General features: G+C 39.3%; 1 protein-coding gene across 16 annotated transcripts in view; it reads right to left on the reverse strand.

Moving 5' to 3' along the window:
* CORIN (corin, serine peptidase) overlaps positions 1-20,168 on the reverse strand; it is a 297,345-nt gene that overhangs the window by 205,409 nt on the left and 71,768 nt on the right. The window lies entirely within an intron of this gene.

Genomic DNA, 20,168 nt, shown 5'->3' on the forward strand with positions numbered 1-20,168 from the left:
TATGCATATCCTTTAGAATGTGCATATCCTAAATGGATATAGATTTCTAAATATTCATATCCATTTAGAAATGTAATTTTTTTTTGACTTTTTGCCTTTTCTTGGGCCGCTCCTGCTTCATATGGAGGTTCCCAGGCTAGGGGTCGAATCGGAGCTGTAGCCACTGGCCTACACCAGAGCCACAGCAACACGGGATCCGAGCCACATCTGTGACCTACACCACAGCTCACGGCAACACCAGATCCTTCACCCACTGAGTGAGGCCAGGAATCCAACCCGCAATCTCATGGTTCCTAGTCGGATTCGTTAACCACTGAGCCACAACAGGAACTCCTAGAAATGTAATATTTCTAAAAATTTCTCTCAGGAAATAATCATGGTCGTTCACATGGATTTAGCTACAGGGATCTTCATCTCTGTATAGCTGATAAGTTTAAAATAATAGCAATTGGCTAAACATTCAACAAATGAAACTGTTTTAAAATATCATGGAACAAACAACAGAATGCTCAGCCTTACACAAGATGCTGTAGAAGAATATCGATCACATAGAACAAAGCTTATAATAAATAAACATTGCAAATCACAAAACAATTTGTATACCATGATCCTGTTTTTTTAAAAAATACATGATTATTCAAGGGTTTCCAACCCTGTCCTTGTTGAGAATTCAAGGTCAGCTCAAGGACTTCACCCCCACTTCCTTCCATGCTGGCTCTCCAGAGCACTACCACCTCCAAGACCTATACTCTCCCTCAGGCCATAAATGTGCATGGTGGGCCAAAAAATTAAGGGCATGATGCTTTTCTGGACCTCATCACACTTAAAATGCAAAATGGGAAATAAAAGAATCAGAGAAGAAAAATCCAAATGAAAATGTAGACGGAATACAAACAGACAGGCATATGTGTTAACTCACTTGAGTGCCAAGGTGGGGAGTTCCGGGTAATTTTCCAAATATGATGCTCAAGTCTTTCAGGAGGGAAGTTAAAATGCATTCAGTGTGGGCGAGCATCACAGGCAGGGAGAAGGTACAGACAGTGGATTTCTTTTTTTTTTTTTTTTTTTAGGGCCCCACCCACAGCATATAGAGGTTCCCAGGCTAGGGGTCTAATCGGAGCTGTAGCTACCAGCCTACACCATAGGCATAGCAACACCAGATCTGAGTCATGTCTTCGACCTATACCACAGCTCACAGTAAAGCCAGATCCTTAACCCACTGAACGCAGCCAGGGATCGAACCTGCGTCCTCATGGATACTAGTCAGATTTATTTCCGCTGAGCAACAGCGGGAACTCCCAATACAGAGGACTTTATGACACAATTGTCTGTGTTGTACTACAGGCCAAAGAGCTTGCTTATAAGAGCTGAGAGTACATTTTTCTCCAACAAAAATATGAAATCATTCACAAAAGACACAGTCTCAAGAAAACATTTATTGCAAATCAAGTTTGTGCCAGGCACTGAAACAGATACTCAGATCTCCTCATCCACGATTATTTCATTTTCACAACTCAGTAAAGTGATATCATATCTATATCGAACATGAAAAAACTCAATTTCAGAAAGGCTAAGACATCCGCCCAGGAACGCACAGCTATTCTATTAAAATTCCAGGTCTTCAAACCTATGTTTTCTGAATAACTTCCATTTGCAATCACCTTAGGCTACTGCAAAGGGGATTAGGATGTTTAAAACACTCTTCTCAATCAACTGTAATAATTTTTTTTTCTTTTTAGGGCCGCACCTGTGGTATATGTACGTTCCCAGGCCAGGGGTCAAATCAGAGCTACAGCTGCAGCCTACACCACAGCCACACCATCTCAGGATCCAAGCTGCATCTGCAACCTACACCATAGCCCACAGCAACACTGGATAATTTAACCCACTGAGCAGGGCCAGGGGTCGAACCTGCACTCTAATGGATACTAGTCAGGTTCATTTCCACTGAGTCACAACAGGAACTCCCCAAAAATTTTAAAAATAAAGAAATTGTTTAAAGTGCAAAAAAAAAAAATTAAAAAAATAAAAACATTTCTTAAAGAAGATAATTCCTAGTGGCCCATGAAAGAAAGAGGCTAAAAGCATATAATTAATATCACAAAGTCTCTACTTATATTCATAGATAATTCCCCACAGGTTACAATTCAGTATACATTCTATTATTATTATTATTTTTTTTTAGGGCCACACCCGCCGCATAAGGAAGTTCCCAGGCTAGGAGTTGAATCAGGGCTCCAGCTGCAGGCCTACACCACAGCAACAGCAATGCAGGATCCAAGCCGTGTCTGCTATCTACACCACAGCTCACGGCAATGCCAGATCCTTAATCCACTGAGTTGAGGCCAGGGATCCAACCCACATCCTCATGGATACTAGTCGGGTTTGTTACTGTTGAGCCATGACATATCTCCCTATGTTATTTTCTTAGGGGTCATCACCTTTGGAGTTTATACACTTGATGATTATACCATATTTGAAGTGATAAGATGACCAAAAGCCCTGTTTAACCCCCCTATGCAAAGAAAACACTGAATATTGAGAGATCATTTGAAAAATACAAGTTAATGAGGAAAATACTATTTTGGCAATATATACCTATGCTCATGGCAGTATGAGTTGCACGAAAGAGAGGAAGAGAAAGAGGCAACTTTCCCTCTGCAAAAGCAAATTCTCTTGGGAAAAGAGAAAATGATAAAAAAATGCAACCTTAAAGTAAGTCTCAAAATAAATGATATGGACAAAAATAATAATGTATTGTTTTTATACAGTGGTTTTCTAAAGTTTTCCAAGGCACTCTTACTGGGATTATAATCACTCATTATAAAGGCAGCAATTAAGGCTCTCCTGGGTGTGTAGGTATAAGATGATGGATGGACGGACAGAACAGACAACCAGGTCGTTAGGCAAACAGACAAAAAATGATTTGCAGAAGGACACACAGTCAGTAACAGACATGCGACTGGACAGAGGTCCTCCATTTCTTAGATTAATCTTCCTACTAAACCACAGCTGTCAATAACAGGGCAAATGCCGAAGGAGTTCAAAGAAGCAAGAATTTAATGTAGGGTGACTGATGAGGGCAAATTTAATGAAGAGGAAGAACAATTTACTGGTAGAAAGATAAATAAGGTCTGGATTGGCAGGAGGGATTAAAAACAGGGTAGTTATACTAGTAACTCTTACTAGAGGATAGAGCAAAATTACCACAAAGATAATCATAACTGCATGTGACATAGAATGATTGAATCTGGGCAGAAAAGTTCCACAAACTTAGCTGAGAATTAGCTAATAGCCAACAAATATTAAAGAGAATTTCTCTTTAAGACTCTTGATTTCAAGCCTTTTATATTCAATTGCGTAAATTTCCTGTCATCCCTTCTGCCTCAACATGCATGTCAAATATGCTTTATTTCCCCCAGAATGTTCCAATGTCTCTGAAGTACGTAATTCTAGTTTTGTATTTTTGCACATTCTCATGAGGAACAAATGAGTTTTCATAAGCCAGCTACAGGCTGTGCACCCTGCAGAGTCATTTCTCTCCAGGGAAAGGGAAGAATACGTTGGGAAATGGACTCATTTATTGTTGCTGTTCCTTCTAACTTGACTTTCCAGAGGGTAGAGAAAAGAGGGTGAGATGTTTGTTTTTCTTCCCTGAGAATTTACTACTGAGTCTAATAGAAATTAGAAGTCAGGGTTGCTGTATAAGAATGGATTAAAAAAATACAACAGATGTAATTAACCATTGTGTTAATACAGACATCATTATTCATTTAAATGTGTCTTCTTTTAGAAAATAGTTACTTCAAGTTGGGGGACTTGAGGGGAAGTTAGGAACAGATCTGAAGAATAAAACTGCTTCTGATGCTGAGTTCCCATTGTGGCTCAGTGGGATAAGAACCTGACTAGCATCCATGAGGATGCAGGTTCAATTCCTGGCCTCACTCAGTGGGTTAAGGATCTGGCATTGCCATGAGCTGTGACATATGTCCCAGATGTGGCTGAATTTCATGTTACTGAACTTTAACCCTTAGCCTGGGTACTTTCATATGTTACAGCCATTTAAAAAAAACAAAAATGGGAGTTCCCTTCATGGCTCAGCGGTTAACAAACCCGACTGGGGGAGTTCCCGTCGTGGCTCAGTGGTTAACGAATCCGACTAGGAACCATGAGGTTGCGGGTTCGATCCCTGGCCTTGCTCAGTGGGTTAACGATCCGGCGTTGCCATGAGCTGTGGTGTAGGTTGCAGACGCGGCTCGGATCCCGCGTTGCTGTGTCTCTGGCGTAGGCCGGTGGCTACAGCTCCGATTTGACCCCTAGCCTGGGAACCTCCATATGCCGAGGGAGCGGCCCAAAGAAATAGCAAAAAGACAAAAAAAAAACAAACCCGACTGGGATCCATGAGGATGTCGGTTCGATCCCTGGCCTTGCTCAGTGGGTTAAGGATGTGGCATTGCCATGAGCTGTGGTGTAGGTCGCAGATGCAGCTCAGATCCTGCATTGCTGTAGCTGTGGTGTATGCTGGCAGTTATAGCTCCCATTCAACACTTAGCCTGGGAACTTCCATATGCCACACCCCTGGTCCTAAAAAGCAAACAAACAAACAAACAAACAAACAAAAACCCAAACCTGTTTCTGATGCAATTTATTTCTGGTGAAGTGGAAATATTTATTCTTATTAGCTCCTAAATTCTAAAATAGCATTGCTGGACTTCCCATTGTGATGCAGCAGAAACGAGTCCAACTAGTATCCATAAGGATGAGGGTTCAATCCCTGGCCTGGCTTATTGGGTCAGGGAGCCAGCGATGCCCTGAGCTGTGGCGTAGATTGCAGACATGGCTCAGATCCAATGATCCCATGTTGCTGTGGCTGTGGCGTAGGCCAGAAGCTATAGCTCTGATTCAACTCCTACCCTGGGAACTTCCATATGCCACAGGTGTGGCCCTAAAAAGCCAAACAAACAAACAAAAAAAAGCATTGATAATAAGGCATGATTTAATAACAAATATTCAGCATATGCACTGATTACAAGATAGGCCCCAATTTGAGAAAAAAATTAAACATGAAAAATAAAGAAGATGAGCTATTGATTTGTTTTATTTTCTCAATCTAAATCAAGAGTTCTCAGATCAAACTGGGGCTTTCTCTATTCATACCACATTGCTAATACTTCTAGATACTGGAATTAGGAAGGAAAGATGAGTCTGTTTTAAGAATTTTATGTTCATTTGGAAATCATGATAATTATGTGTTATCTAACTCCAGGATTAGGTAGAGTTAGAAATACTTATATGATTTTATATATATATATGATTTTTTTTCTCTTTAGGCCTGCACCCACAGCATATGGAAGATCCCAGCTTAGAGTTCGAATCTGAGCTGAGGCCTACGCCACAGCCACAGCAACACTAGATCTAAGCCACATCTGTGACCAGCTGGCTGCAACACCAGATCCTTAACCCGCTGAGTGAGGCCAGGGATTGAACCTGCATCCACATGGATACTAGTCAGGTTCTTAACCTGCTGAGCCAAAACAGGAACTCCTGAACATATTGTTATGCAAAATTAACTTAAGAATAACTGATTAACTTTTCTCAACTAATATAGACTCAAAGATCTTTAGTAATTAATCTTAAAATGATGATAATCATATTTGGTAAAGCATGTTGGTAGTTTTGTTTTTTTTTTAAAGTTCAGATTCACCTACTAGACATTTCTGTAGACCAAGTTTTTGTTTTGTTTTTTGTTTTTTTTTTTGCTTTTTAGGGCCACACTCTCAGCATATGGAGGTTCCCAGGCTAGGGGTCAAATCAGAGCTACAGCTGTCAGCCTACACCACAGCCCCAGCAATGCAGAATCCGAGCAATCTACACCATAGATCAGAGGAACGCCAGATCCCTAATCCACTAAGCAAGGCCAAGGATTGAACCCTCAACCTCATGGTTCCTAATGGATTCATTTCCGCTGAGCCATGATGGGTACTCCTAGACCAAGTTTTTATGTTAATGATTTTTATAGCATATTCTCTAACATCCTTTAATTACAAATGATCTCATTTTCAGTCACTGCAAGCTATTAAATATTTGTATTTGATCCTGACTTACAATTCCATCAAGAGATTCTTTTAAAAATCCCTTAAAATCAAATAAAAATCTTTTTTTTAAAAAGAGCAGGGAGTTCCCGTCATGGCACAGCAGAAACAAATCTGACTAGGAACCAAAAGGTTTCGAGTTCGATCCCTGGCCTCGCTCAGTGGGTTGAGGATCCGGCGTTGCCATGAGCTGTGGTGTAGGTCACAGACGCAGCTTGGATCTGGTGCATTGCTGTGGCTCTGGTGTAGGCTGGCGGTTATAGCTCCGATTAGACTCCTAACCTGGGAAGCTCCATATGCCACAGGTGCAGCCCTAAAAGGACAAAAGACAAAAAAACAAAACAAAACAAAAAAAACAAAAACAAACCATAATGATGATATCACAGGATAACATGATTTGACAGGAAAAAAAAATCCTCTCGAATTACAAATTTTGAAATATTAACTTTCTAAAGTACTTTGCTATCTTTCGTCTAATAACGAGAAACTTCAGTAACCTTTCTGACTTCCTATGTATAATTGCACATTTAATTGAAGGGCTACTAATAAGGGTCCCATTGCATCAGGAGGCTATATTTTATCAGAGTATGGGTGGTTTACCCTAACTTACCTAAATTGACTCATTTTAACTCATGAATTTGCTTTATAGGACTCCCTTGTGGATGTGTCTATATTTGTTTGTCTCACTTTCAGATCCCAAGAATTTGATAGGGTTGCAAAGGAGATTTCTCTGTACACAGTCCCTTTCAGTGTTTGGGGAAGAAAATCAGGGCAGGGTTGGCCTTCTTCACAAGTTTCCTTTTTCATTCCTGGCATCCAGTCTGTCATTAATTTTGTTGCTTTTCCCAGATGATATCTTCCTTTCCCATTTCTTGAGTTTAAATCCTAGCTTTTTATGGTTACAAGCAGCCACTTTTATCTGCACAGTTTTGTCCTCATTGGTTACAGAAAAACTCCTGGTATTGTTCTCTGCCATTTCAGATACATTATTAGTTTATCTGCCCTCCTTGTAAATTACTCTGTTTCACAGTTGAGGAAACAAGGTTAAGCAATTTCCCTCAAGAGTCATACAGCTAAACCTACAAGTCCACAGACAGATGAATGGATAAAGATGTGGTATGTGTATATACATGTGTGTATATATATGTGTGTGTATATATGTATGTGTGTATATATGTATATATATAGAGAGAGAGAGAGAGACAAATGTTTAATATCACTTCTATGTGGCATCTAAAAAAAAGATATAAATGAACTTATGTACAAAATAGAAATAGACTCACAGACATAGAAAAAAAATTATGGTTGCCAAAGGGGAAAATGTGGCGAGCAATAAATTGGGAGTTTGGGATTAATATATACACACTACTATATATAAAACAGATAAACAAAGACCTACTGTATAGCACACTCAATCTCCTGTAATAACATATAATGGAAAAGAATCCAAAAAAAAAAATATATATATATATATTCGCACACTGAGTAGGGCCTCATGAGATCCATGGAGGTAGGTGGGGTCTTTTTTACTGCTCCCTCAACAAATATTTATTGAGCTCTTATTCTGTCAGGCACTGCTCCAGGTGCAGACCAAATGATATGATGCAAAACAAAGTCCCTGCCCTTATGCTTATAGTCTTCATAAGGGAGACAGAAAACACACACTTAAACAAATAAATAGTGTGTAGCATTGATACACAAGCCGCAGTCCAAGGGCTCAGCAAAACCAAAGCAGCAGACATGCCTCTTTAAGGAAAGACTCATATCATAGTATCACAATCAATCTATTCTTATTAGGACATGACTAAGGACTATTAGTTTTGAAAGTTAACACCTTCCTTAAGAAATATACCAGAACTAAATATCTAAGCAACATAAATATGTATTTAAAATTTAGATACCAGTCTTTCGATTTTCAATAATTCATATTCATGCTCCAGTATTTTGCCTTTCTTCACTGTTCCTATTATAATATTTGTCACCATTTCATATTTATTGAGGATTCACAGCTGTCAACTAAGAACATCAAAGGGAAGCAACTCCCTTCTTTCCCCTATATTAATCATCGTAGCTCAATTGCCCCGTGGGGCTGGGAAGCCACAGCAAAAGGCCTGCTTCAAAGAGCCAGCCTTCTCGGGAGACAGCAAAAGTTCCCACATGCATCCCATTCAAAGTGCTCCTGGGTCTCTTCATAACATTGTCCTCTTATGTATTCATTATAACATTAGGACTACCTGATAAGACCTTGTTCAGTTATTTGTTTATGCTTAGTACCCTTCCACATCAGAGTAGAGGCTTTGTCTTGTGACTAGAAACCACTGGATACCAAAGAGTACACACGCAATAGTTATTTACTGAATGAATAAGATTAAATGGAACACAGTCTTCACTACAAGGTTTCTTATTGAACAAGATGGAAGTACCATATGAAAAAGTCAGTATATCTGAGACTGGGGCACTAATACCGATGGGTAATATTGCAACAATTGTTTTTAACCATCTATTTCCTAGAATTTACCATGGCATAATGAGCCAACCCATCCTACTCCCTGCACCAGACTAATTCCTAACTTGGACTCTGCTCTGGATGATAGTACAGCAATGGAAAGGAAAAGAGGACGAGTTACCATTCCTATCCTGTAAAAGAGCAATATTCTATTACCCTTAAGCATGTTTTCTTTTAGCCTGAGACCTCACCATAGCAGAGAAAAAGGAGGATGTGAACTTATTTTCAGACCAGAAACAGACTCACAGACTTTGAAAAACTCATGGTTTCCAAGGCGGGGGCGGAGGGGGGGGCAGTTGGATGGACTGGGGGTTTGGGGTTGACGTTTGCTCACTGAGGTACATGGAATGATTGGCCAATGGGGACCTATTGCATAGCACAGAGACTTCTAGCCAATATTCGTGATAATCTATGTGGGAAAATAATCTGAAAGAGAATGGATGTGTGTATATGTATAACTGAATCAGTATGTTGTACAGCATAAATTATCACAGCATTGTAAATCAACTACACTTCAATAAAACTTAAAAAAAGGGGTTTTTTTAAAAAAGAGGATGTGCTTACAAACTACAAAGGCTGGAAAAGAACAGGTGAGCACGTATAGGCCAGAATTCTGCACAGAGCTCTGAGGAAAGTGGGGTTTAAAATGATGGCTGTATCTAGTTCCATCCACGTTGCTGCAAATGCCTTTGGAATGGATTAGCAATAAGATCCTGCTGTGTAGCATTGAGAACTATGTCTAGCCACTTATGATGGAGGATGATAATGTGAGAAAAAATAATGTATACATATATGTGTAACTGGGTCATGATGCTGTACAGTAGAAAAAAATTGTATTGGGGAAATAACAATAAAAAATATATATCACTAAAAAAATGAAATGCTTCTAAGAATTAAAGCAATTGAGTCAATTATCAAAAAAATAAAATAAAATAAAATAAAATAAAATAATGGCTGTATCTGACAAAACCAGGAGCAAACTCTGTAAACTATCAAAGTAAAAGCAGCTACTTCAAGACTGAGAAACAGAAGCCAGAAGTTACCTTGAACCTTGGTCCACACTTGGGTCCTCCCACCCACAAGGTTGTATGAACTTGGGGAAACTGCTTAACCTCTTATATCCTCCTAATCTGGGAGTTCCCGTGTGGCACACTGGTTAATGAATCCGGACTAGGAACCATGAGGTAGCGGGTTCGATCCCTGCCCTTGCTCAGTGGGGTTAAGGATCTGGAGTTGACGTGAACTGTGGTGTAGGTCGCATACGCGGCTCAGATCCCGTGTTGCTGTGGCTCTGGCGTAGGCAGGTGGCTACAGCTCCGATTCAACCCCTAGCCTGGGAACCTCCATATGCCACGGGAACAGCCCAAGAAATGGTAAAAAGACCAAAAAAAAAAAAAAAAAAAAATCCTCCTCCTAATCTGTAAAGTAGAAATGGTGTTAATCCTATAGTTGTGAGGGTCAAATCTGTCAACAAAGACAAAGAGCTTAAGACAAAGCCTTCCTACTGCTGATGTTCAACTGTTGTTTTTGGTGTTGGTGCCTTTGGCAAGGAAAAAATATATGATTCAGAGAGAGGATAGGTTATGTTTACTTTGTGAGTAAAAGCCTAAATAAATAAACTATTAGTATCTGTGCAGGTTCTCTCAATAAAAAATATATTTTAAATTTTATTTCCACTTATTGTTTTATAGTAAAATAAAACAAATTAAAGATAACGAAATGATAAAAATTTATGGAGTACATTCTAGGCTGAACGTTTGCTAAGTATTTTATATATCAGCACTTTAACCTTCCCACAAGCCAGGAAAAAGCTGTCTTTATTCCCATTTTACAGATGTTGAGATAGATTCAGTGAGGGTGAGAATGTATTCACAGTTACACGGATGTTGTAGAGTTGAAATTAAAACCAAGTCATGCTGATCCCATAGCCTATTCCTGACCACTGTACCATCCTGTCAAAGAATTTAAACTTTGTATATCTACTTCACTCACTATAAAATATTTTGATGAATCTGTCAGGAATCAAGCAATAGAGCTGCTTCTCCAAGATTAGTAAAAAACTGAACCTTCTCAAAGAAAACACATTCAGTGTTTTGATCTGCTGTTAAAAACAGGTTACCTGTCCTCACTGAGAGATGAATTGGATTGGGAAGGCTTAGTGTCTACTCCTTGCTATACCATGAAGCCTACCCAGGTCAGGACTACATTAGTGGAGTGGAATAATGAAGGTCGTTCTCTGTTTTGTTTTGTTTTTTATTACTCTTATTTTTATTTTTATTTTTTTTATTTTTTTTTTTGGCTTTTTGCCTTTTCTAGGGCCGCTCCCGCAACATATGGAGGTTCCCAGGCTAGGGGTCGAATTGGAGCTGCAGCCGCCGGCCTACGACAGAGCCACAGCTACTCAGGATCCGAGCCGCGTCTGCAACCTATACTACAGCTCACAGCAATGCCGGATCCTTAACCCACTGAGCAAGGCCTGGGATCAAACCTGCAACCTCATGGTTCCTAGTCGGATTCGTTAACCACTATGCCACGATGGGAACTCCGGTCATTCTCTGTTTTAGATAACCCACACAAAAAGTAACATTTTGCTAGAAAGATTTCTGGGACAAACCAATTTGAAAGGATATGGTGTACCCTGGAAGATCCTTTAGAGGGTTACAACAGGCTTAGAAGGAACAGAAAGTTAAAGACGGGGCCTCTCTATGACGATCCTAGCTTCTTAACTCTATATACAGCTCTGAATCCAAACACATTATTTGTTTCTCATGAGAAAATCAAGGAGACAAAAGTAAGACTCACTTTTTTTGGGGGGGGGTAAGGGGGGGAGGCGCGGCACTCGCAGCATATGGAAGCTCCCAGGCTAGGAGTCGAATCTGAGGTATAGCTGCCAACCTATGCCATAGCCATGCCAGATCCAAGCTGCGTCTGTGACCTACATCACAGCTCATGGCAATGCTGGATCCTTAACCTGCTAAACAAGGCCAGGGACTGAACCTGCATCCTCTTGGATACTAGTTATGTTTGTTACTGCTGAGCCACATGATGGGAACTCCAAGATATGCTTTCTTAATAAATCAATTATGACATTTGTAAAAAGTCTCTATAGATACAGTCAAGACACAGGAAAGTCAATGTCTTACCAGTTCATGAAAAAAATATGAGTACCTAGGACAATGCTGTGTAAATTATCCGAGTTAAGTAAAAGCTAGCTACTCTCACCAGGAGGAGCATGAGATTTAGGGTTTAATATTCTTTATATAATTACATAGATTCCAGACTTAACTTTTTTTTTTTTTTTTTTTTTTGGCTTTTCTAGGGCTGCACCTGTGGCATATGGAGGTTCCCAGGCTAGGGGTCCAATCGGAGCTGTTGCTGCCGGCCTACGCCAGAGCCATAGCAATGTGGGATCTGAGCTGCGTCTGTGACCTACACCACAGCTCATGGCAATGCTGGATCCTTAACCCACTGAGCAAGGCCAGAGATCGAACCCACAACCTCATGGTTCCTAGACGGATTTGTTAACCACTGAGCCATGACAGGAACTCCCAGACTTAAACATTTTTTAATGCAACCTCAAGCCTCTCGGTGAAGTGACTGGCCAGTCTTCAACTTTCACATCCTACACATATAATACATAAAACTAGGGCATTCTTTTCTATTGTTCATACACACACATCCATACTACCTGATACTAAGATGTTTAAAGAAAGGGTAGCTAAGCGCTCATAACTTGATGGAACTCATTCATTCAACAAATGCAATGCTCTGAGGGCCAATCTTCTATTGCAAATTGATTATTCACATTCTGGAGAACTAAGTAAGATGTAACATTTCAGTTGTCACAGTTTCATCTGTCAATCATTTTTCATGAAAATGAAATTTTAAAAGAACTAGATCTAGTCCCCATATAATTAGCTATCTTAAAATTGTGAGTGATTGAATAACAACAAATCAAATTTACATGGTGCTTCCAAGTTTGGCAAACACCTTTCCTACACAGTATGATGGTTCTACAGTCTGATTCTAATCTTCCTTTATTAGCCTATATTTATGTGGCCTTTGACAGGTTACTGAGCTTCTCTGTTTATCGGTTTCCTCATCTCTAATGTGGATAATAGCATCTGTATTATGGGGCAACTGTGAGGATTAAATGATATTTATACAATGCCCATCAGTAGTGCATACAATAAGCAATAAAAGTGTTGGCTATTATTATTACTATGTCATTTGTGACTCACAAAAACTCTATGAACTAGATAGGAGAGATGTTTACATTCTTGTTATATAAACAGGAAAATTAAGACAGAGACAGAGCTTTCATTCTGTTCTTTCCTCTAAATGCCATGATGAATCCATTTGCAGAGCAAATACTCACTAATATATATAGAATCAAAATTCAAAGACTCATTAAATGATTTTGCTTGCTTGCAAAATGAAACAATATTGGGTGTTATTTAAAAAAACAAACAAACACTCATTGTGTAAAATTATGAGTTATTCACTGAGAAAATATTTATTAAGGCTCCATTAATACAACATTGGGTGTTATTTAAAAAAAAACACTCATTGTTTAAAATCATGAGTTATTCACTGAGAAAATATTTATTAAGGCTCCGTTAATACAACATTGGGTGTTATTTAAAAAAAAAACACTCATTGTTTAAAATCATGAGTTATTCACTGAGAAAATATTTATTAAGACTCCATTAAATAAAGGCACTGGGCTTGGTGCTATGAAATTTAAAAATAAGAATTGGAAATTAGAACACATTTTATTAATTTAGCCAAATTGTACTTTAATACATATGAAAATTATATGGCTTTTTATACCAAGAATGGTATGCATAAATTTTATAATGATTATAGAGTATAAGAAATTACTGAGTGGCACATCATGTCCACTGAGGGCAGGGTTTACCGTAAAATCCTTATTTTTCTTGTGGTTAGTTTTAAAGTTTGCTATGCACAAAGGCAATGAGATTTCAAAGGATTTCGCAGCCTTTTGTAGTTTTACTGGGACTCTCATTTCAGGTTTTATTACAGTCAAAAACAGAAGTCAAGTGACAGGTGAGACCTGCACACTAAGGTCTAGAATATACCAGCTAGGTACTGTGGTTCTTAATAGATTTATAAAATGCTCACTCAGATAACCCTTTCCAAACCAGAATTCTTTAAATTTAAAATCTGTAACTAGTCAGCCTTGAGCTGAGCTTATATTTAACTTTTTATTCTCTGAATTTACAAAGGAAGATTTTACAGGGAATAAAATTATAGGGAGTTGCTGCTATGGCACAGAGGGTTAAGAATCTGACTGCAGCAGCTCAGGTTACTGCAGAAGTGTGGGTTTGATCCCCATCCCTGTGCAGTGGGTTAAAAGGATCTGGCATTGCCACAGCTGTGGCATAGGTCACAGCTGCAGCTCAGATTCAATCCCTGGCACAGAAACTTCCATATGCAGTGGGGACAGCTAAAAAATTAAAAAAAAATTGTAAGGAACAGCATGTTCTACATACTCAAAAGGTAATAGTCAAATAAATTTCTTGTATTATTTTTCGGAATGCGTATATATGACATACCATTTCTTTCTTTCTTTCTTTCTTTCTTTTTTTTTTTTTTTTTTTTTTGGTCTTTTTGCCATTTCTTGGGCCACTCTTGCAGCATATGGAAGTTCCCAGGCTAGGCGTTGAATCGAAGCTGTAGCCACCAGCCTACACCAGAACCACAGCAACGCAGGATCCGAGCCTCGTCTGCGACCTACACCACAGCTCACGGCAACGCCAGATCCTTAACCCACTGAGAGAGGCCAGGGATCAAACCCACAACCTCATGGTTCCTAGTCTGATTCGCCAACCACTGAGCCACAACGGGAACTCCCATTTCTTTCTCTTTAATAAAGATACCTTTTCTCTTGTTATAAGGCAATGTAATATTACACAGTAAAACATGAAAAAACACCCAGTTAAAAAAAAAGGGGGAGTTCCCATTGTGGCAGTGGTTAATGAATCCAACTAGGAACCATGAGGTTGCAGGTTCGATCCCTGCCCTTGCTCAGTGGGTTAAGGATCCGGTGTTGCCGTGAGCTGTGGTGTAGGTCGCAGGTGCGGCTCAGATCTGGGGTTGCTGTGGCTCTGGCGTAGGCTGGCGGCTACAGCTCAGATTAGACCCCTAGCCTGGGAACCTCCATATGCCACACAAGCGGCCCAAGAAATGGCAAAAAGACAAAAAAAAAAAAGGTGGGGGGGAGTGGAATGGTCCTCATCGGCTGGACCTTTTGGTTAGAATTGAATGTGATCAAATCTACAAATAACAAATGCTGGAGGGGGTGTGGAGAAAAAGGAACCCTCCTACACTCCTGCTGGAAGGAGTGTAAATTGGTACAACCACTATGGAAAATAGTATGGAGGTCCTGCAAAAAAACTAAAAATAGAGTTGCCATGTGATCTAGCAATCCCACTCCTGGGCATATATCCAGGCAAAACTATAATCTAAAAAGATGTTTGTAGCAGCACTATTTACAACAGCCAAGACATGGAAACAACCTAAACGTTCATCAATGGATATATATACAATGGACTATTACTCAGCCATTAAAAATGAATGAAATAATGCCTTTTGCAGCAACACGAATGGACCTAGAGATTATCATACTAAGCAAAGTAAGTCAGAAAGAGAAAGACAAACTACATGATATCACTTACACGTGGAATCTAAAATGTGACACAAATGAACGTATCTACAGAACAGAAACAGACCCACAGAGAATAGACATGTGGTTACCAAGATGGGGGAAGGAGAGGATTGGGAGTTTGGGATTAGTGGAGGCAAACTATCATATACAGGATGGATAAACAACAAGGTCCTACTGTATAGCTATATTCAATACACAGTGATAAACCATAATGGAAAAGAATATAAAAATGTTACACATATGTATATGCATGAGCGAATCATTGCTATACAGCAGAAATTAATACATTGTAAATCAACTATATTTCAAGAAAATTTTAAAAAAAGTGGTCACCTCAAGAATATTAGGGCCTCCAATTCAGTCAGAGGACTTCTGTCTTTTGACATAACTTTAAGGTATCAGAGGCAGAGATAACCAAACACACAAGCATCCCTGGCTTTGTCAAACATTCAAACACTGCATAAAAGCAGTGACTCTTCCTGGGAAACCAAGTGTGTGTCTCAACATTCCATTTCAATGCCAGCTTGCAGAGTCACACCTTTCTCCAGGGAAACTGCCCACAATTGGGACTGGTGAGGAGCCCAGGCCCTGCCCTTGTAAGTAGGTCCTTCTCTCCCAGAGTTAGCCAGGACAGAAAACACGGTCTAATGACGGAGTTCCAACCAATGTACCGAAAATGTTTGCTGCCCTATATCTGCTTCTAAATTAGAGTGTACAAGGCAAGGCCAATCCACCCTGAGTCAGTTATTTCGAGTCCTTGATAGGCAGTTTCTCAAGAAAACATTAATGTCTATATTACATCTCTACTATGGATAGATTAGGAGAATTTGGTCAGATTATAAGTGAAGATATTTGTTGGGCATCTTTTTTTTCTTTTCTTTTTAGGGCAGTACCTCCAGTATATGGAAGTTCCCAAGCTAGGGGTTGAATCAGAGCTGCAGCTGAGGCCTATGCCACAGCCACAGGAACGCAGCATCTGACCCACTCTAGGACCTATGCCACAGATTGCAGCAACACTGGATCCTTAACCCACTGATCGAGGCCAGGGATTGAACCCACATCCTCACAAACACTCTGTCAGGTTCTTGATCTGCTGAGCCACAACAAGAACACCACAGTCGTTTGTCTTTATCAAGAAGATATTAAGAAATTTTGGAAGAGTTTCTTCATAATTGTCACCAATTATAGTAGATAATATCAGTTCATTGTCAGATGATAAAAATAGGACTGTGTGAACTTGGCTTTGAAAAATGTAAATACAGAAACTAACCACTCCCCACATTTTTCACATTAGAATGGAAATAAAAGTAACTGGAAACAAATGTACAGAATTGGAATAGCGAAAAAGCAGAGTCAAAATGAGTAAGGCTGCCCTAGATTCACACAGGGCAGATGTACTAACCTACAGAGGTGGAGACGTGAAGGGTGCTATGGAAGGCAAGGACTACCCAACACAAGAAGGGAATGTGTGATCAATTCTGCTTCTGGAGACACTATAATTTTTACTATAACTGGAAATTTTTTGAACATGAATTTTAATAATGATGAATTAAATATTTAATATAGGGTTTAACTATTGTGCTCATAAAGCCTTTGCTTTCTGCAGGTGACTTCCTAAAACTATGAAGTAGAGAATTTTAATTAAAAACTAGCTGATATTGGGAGCTCCCGCTGTGGTTCAGCAGGTTAAGGACCCAACTAATATCCATGAGGATGCAGGTTTGACCCCTGGCCTCACTCAGTGGGTTAAAGATCTGGTGCTGCTGTGAGCTGCTGTGTAGGTTGCAGACATGGCTCAGATCTGACATTGCTGTGGCTGTGGTGTAGGCCTCAGATGCAGCTCCAATTTGATCCCTAACCTGGAAAATTCCATATGCCACAGATGAGGCCCTAGAAAGATAAATAAATAAATAGAAACTAGGTAATACCAAAACTCCTCCATGCAAAAAATACAGAGAGCAGCCAGCTCAGTTGGCTGAGAGCAGCTGCTTACTTATAGCATCATATTTAAATTCTACTACAAATAACACTGGAAAAAAATACCTTATAAAAGACCCTGAAAAACTGATAAATGTTGACAAGGTGGGAGGGGGGCCTTCACATTCTTTATACTCTTCCTTCTACTTTTGTGTGTGATTAAAAATTTCTATGTAATTTTTTTTTTTCGTTTTTGTCTTTTTAGGGCCGCACCTACAGCATATGAAAGGTCCCAGGCTAGGGGTCACATTGGAGCTGCAGCTTACAACCATGTGGGATCTGAGCCACGTCTGCAACTACACCATAGCTCATAGCAATGCCAGATCCTTAACCCACTGAGCGAGGCCAGGGATCAAACCTGGATCTTCATGAATACTAGTTGGGTTCATTACCACTGAACCACAATGGGAATACCTAAAATGTTGTTTTTAAATAAAAGATACTGAAATATTGTTGACTAAGTAATCCGAAAGCTGATTCATTATAAATCTCCAGAAATATTTGATAAAATTCAAGAAATGTTTTATGTAAATAGCTGAACTCTCCATAAAGAAACGGAAATGCAACAGTGAACTGAAAACAAGAGCAGTGAGCACATGAGATTACATCACAGGAATGAACAGCACACAGGTGAACATCCCATAAGCAGATATTGTTATGGCCCTGTCATGGAGGAAATTATCAGTCTCAAAAAAGAGATGAGGCTTTGAACTCATAGGAAGTACAAGCAGGAACAAAGACCCCTACAAAAAGAAGGGACCCAACTAGCTCAGTCATATCATGAGGAGCTGGTCTGACTCTCTCGACTCTGGATTGAAACAAAAACCTTTTGGGGGATACTTCTCACTATAGCTCTGGCCCCTCCTCAAAAAAGAGATGAGGCTTTGAACTCAAAGGAAGTACAAGCAGGAACAAAGACCCCTACAAAAAGAAGGGACCCAACTAGCTCAGTCATATCATGAGGAGCTTGTCTGACTCTCTCTAGACTCTGGATTGAAACAAAAACCTTTTGGGGGGAGCTCCTGTCGTGGCGCAGTGGTTAACAAATCTGACTAGGAACCATGAGGTTGCGGGTTCGGTCCCTGCCTTGCTCAGTGGGTTAACGATCCGGCATTGCCATGAGCTGTGGTGTAGGTTGCAGACGCGGCTCAGATCCTGCGTTGCTGTGGCTCTGGCGTAGGCCAGGGGCTACAGCTCCGATTTGACCCCTAGCCTGGGAACCTCCATATGCCACGGGAGCGGCCCAAAGAAATAGAAACAAACAAACAAACAAACAAACAAAACCTTTTGGGGGATACTTCTCACTATAGCTCTGGCCCCTCCTATGGATTTGAATTTACGACTATGCTTGTGATCCAAGAGTCCCCCAAGCCAAAAACTAACAGAAAAATTGGCCCTGGAACAGTAATACCTTAAGGTTCCTGGTCAAACCAAACACAAAATTGTCCTAAAGTGGCATGCACTAAATACAAAAAAGTTTATAATCCAAAGACATAAAACAAACAGAAAACAATTCACTAGGAGAAAGAATAATAAGGTGTTAGTCATAACCAGCAGCAATAAAGAGAACTTCAGACAATTGAACAATCTGATAGAGGTTATTAAACAAGTATGACTCAAACAACTAAAGACAAAAATGTAGTAATTAAACCATTTGAAAAGAAAGACACCCTATAAATAAAGAACTAGAAGATTCTAAAAGAAACCAAATAGAAACATTAGAAATAAAAAATATTTATCAAATTTACATTTTAAAACTCAGTGAATAGATTAAAATAGAATAATAGAACAGACCAAACACTAGAAATGAAAATGAATATGTAATAAAAATTCCCCTTTCAAACAAAGTCCAGGACTAGATGGCTTCACAGATGGATCCTCCCAAATATACAAAGAAGATATTATACCTATCCTTCTTAAACTTTCCCAAAAGGTTGAAGAAGACATTCTATGATGCCACCATCATCATAATACCAAAACCAAAGATCCTAACAAAAAAGAAAATTATAGGCCACTATCTTTGATGAATATAGATGCAAAAATTCTCAGCAAAATTTTAGCCAACTGAATCTAACAACGTATAAAAAAAGATCATATATCATGACCAACTGGGATTCAGCTGAAGTTCACAAGGATGGTTCAACACACACAAATCAATCCAAGTCATACACCACATTATCAAAAGAAAAGTCAAAAAGCCAACATGATCATCTCAGTAGATGCAGAAAAAGCATTTGACAAAATCCAATATCCATTCATGATAAAAACTCTTACCAAAGTGGGTATAGAGGGAACATACCTTAAAATGACACAAGCCATTTATGACAAACCCACAGCCAATATAATACACAACAGAAAAAAGCTGAAAGCCTTCCCACTAAAACCTGGAACAAGACAAGGATGCCCACTCTCACCACTTTTATTCACCATAGTATTGGAAGTCCTAGCCACAGCAATCAGACAAACAAAAGAAATAAAAGATATCCAAATTGGAAGAGAAGAGGTAAAACTGCTACTCTATGCAGATGATATGACACTATATGTTAGAAAACCCCAAGGACTCCACACAAAAACTACTCAAACTGATCAATGAACTCGGCAAAGTAGCAGGTACAAGATTAACATACAGAAGTCAGTTGCATTTCTGTATACTAACAATGAAGTATTACTATACAGAAAAGGAATATAAAAATACAACACCTTTTAAATTCACACCCCAAAAAATTAAATACCTAGGAATAAACTGACTAAAGAGGTAAAAGACTTATAGGATGGGAACCATAAAGCATTAATCAAGAAAATTAAAAAGGATTCAAAGACATGGAAAGTTATTCCATGCTCCCAGATTGCAATAATTAATACTGTTAAAATGGCCATACTACCCAAAGCAATCTACAGATTC

This window comes from Sus scrofa, chromosome 8, assembly GCF_054392235.1.
Source record: "Sus scrofa isolate SSC_HxYL_T2T_F1_AM1 chromosome 8, Sscrofa_HxYL_maternal_Yorkshire_Landrace_v2.0, whole genome shotgun sequence".
NCBI lineage: Eukaryota > Metazoa > Chordata > Mammalia > Artiodactyla > Suidae > Sus > Sus scrofa.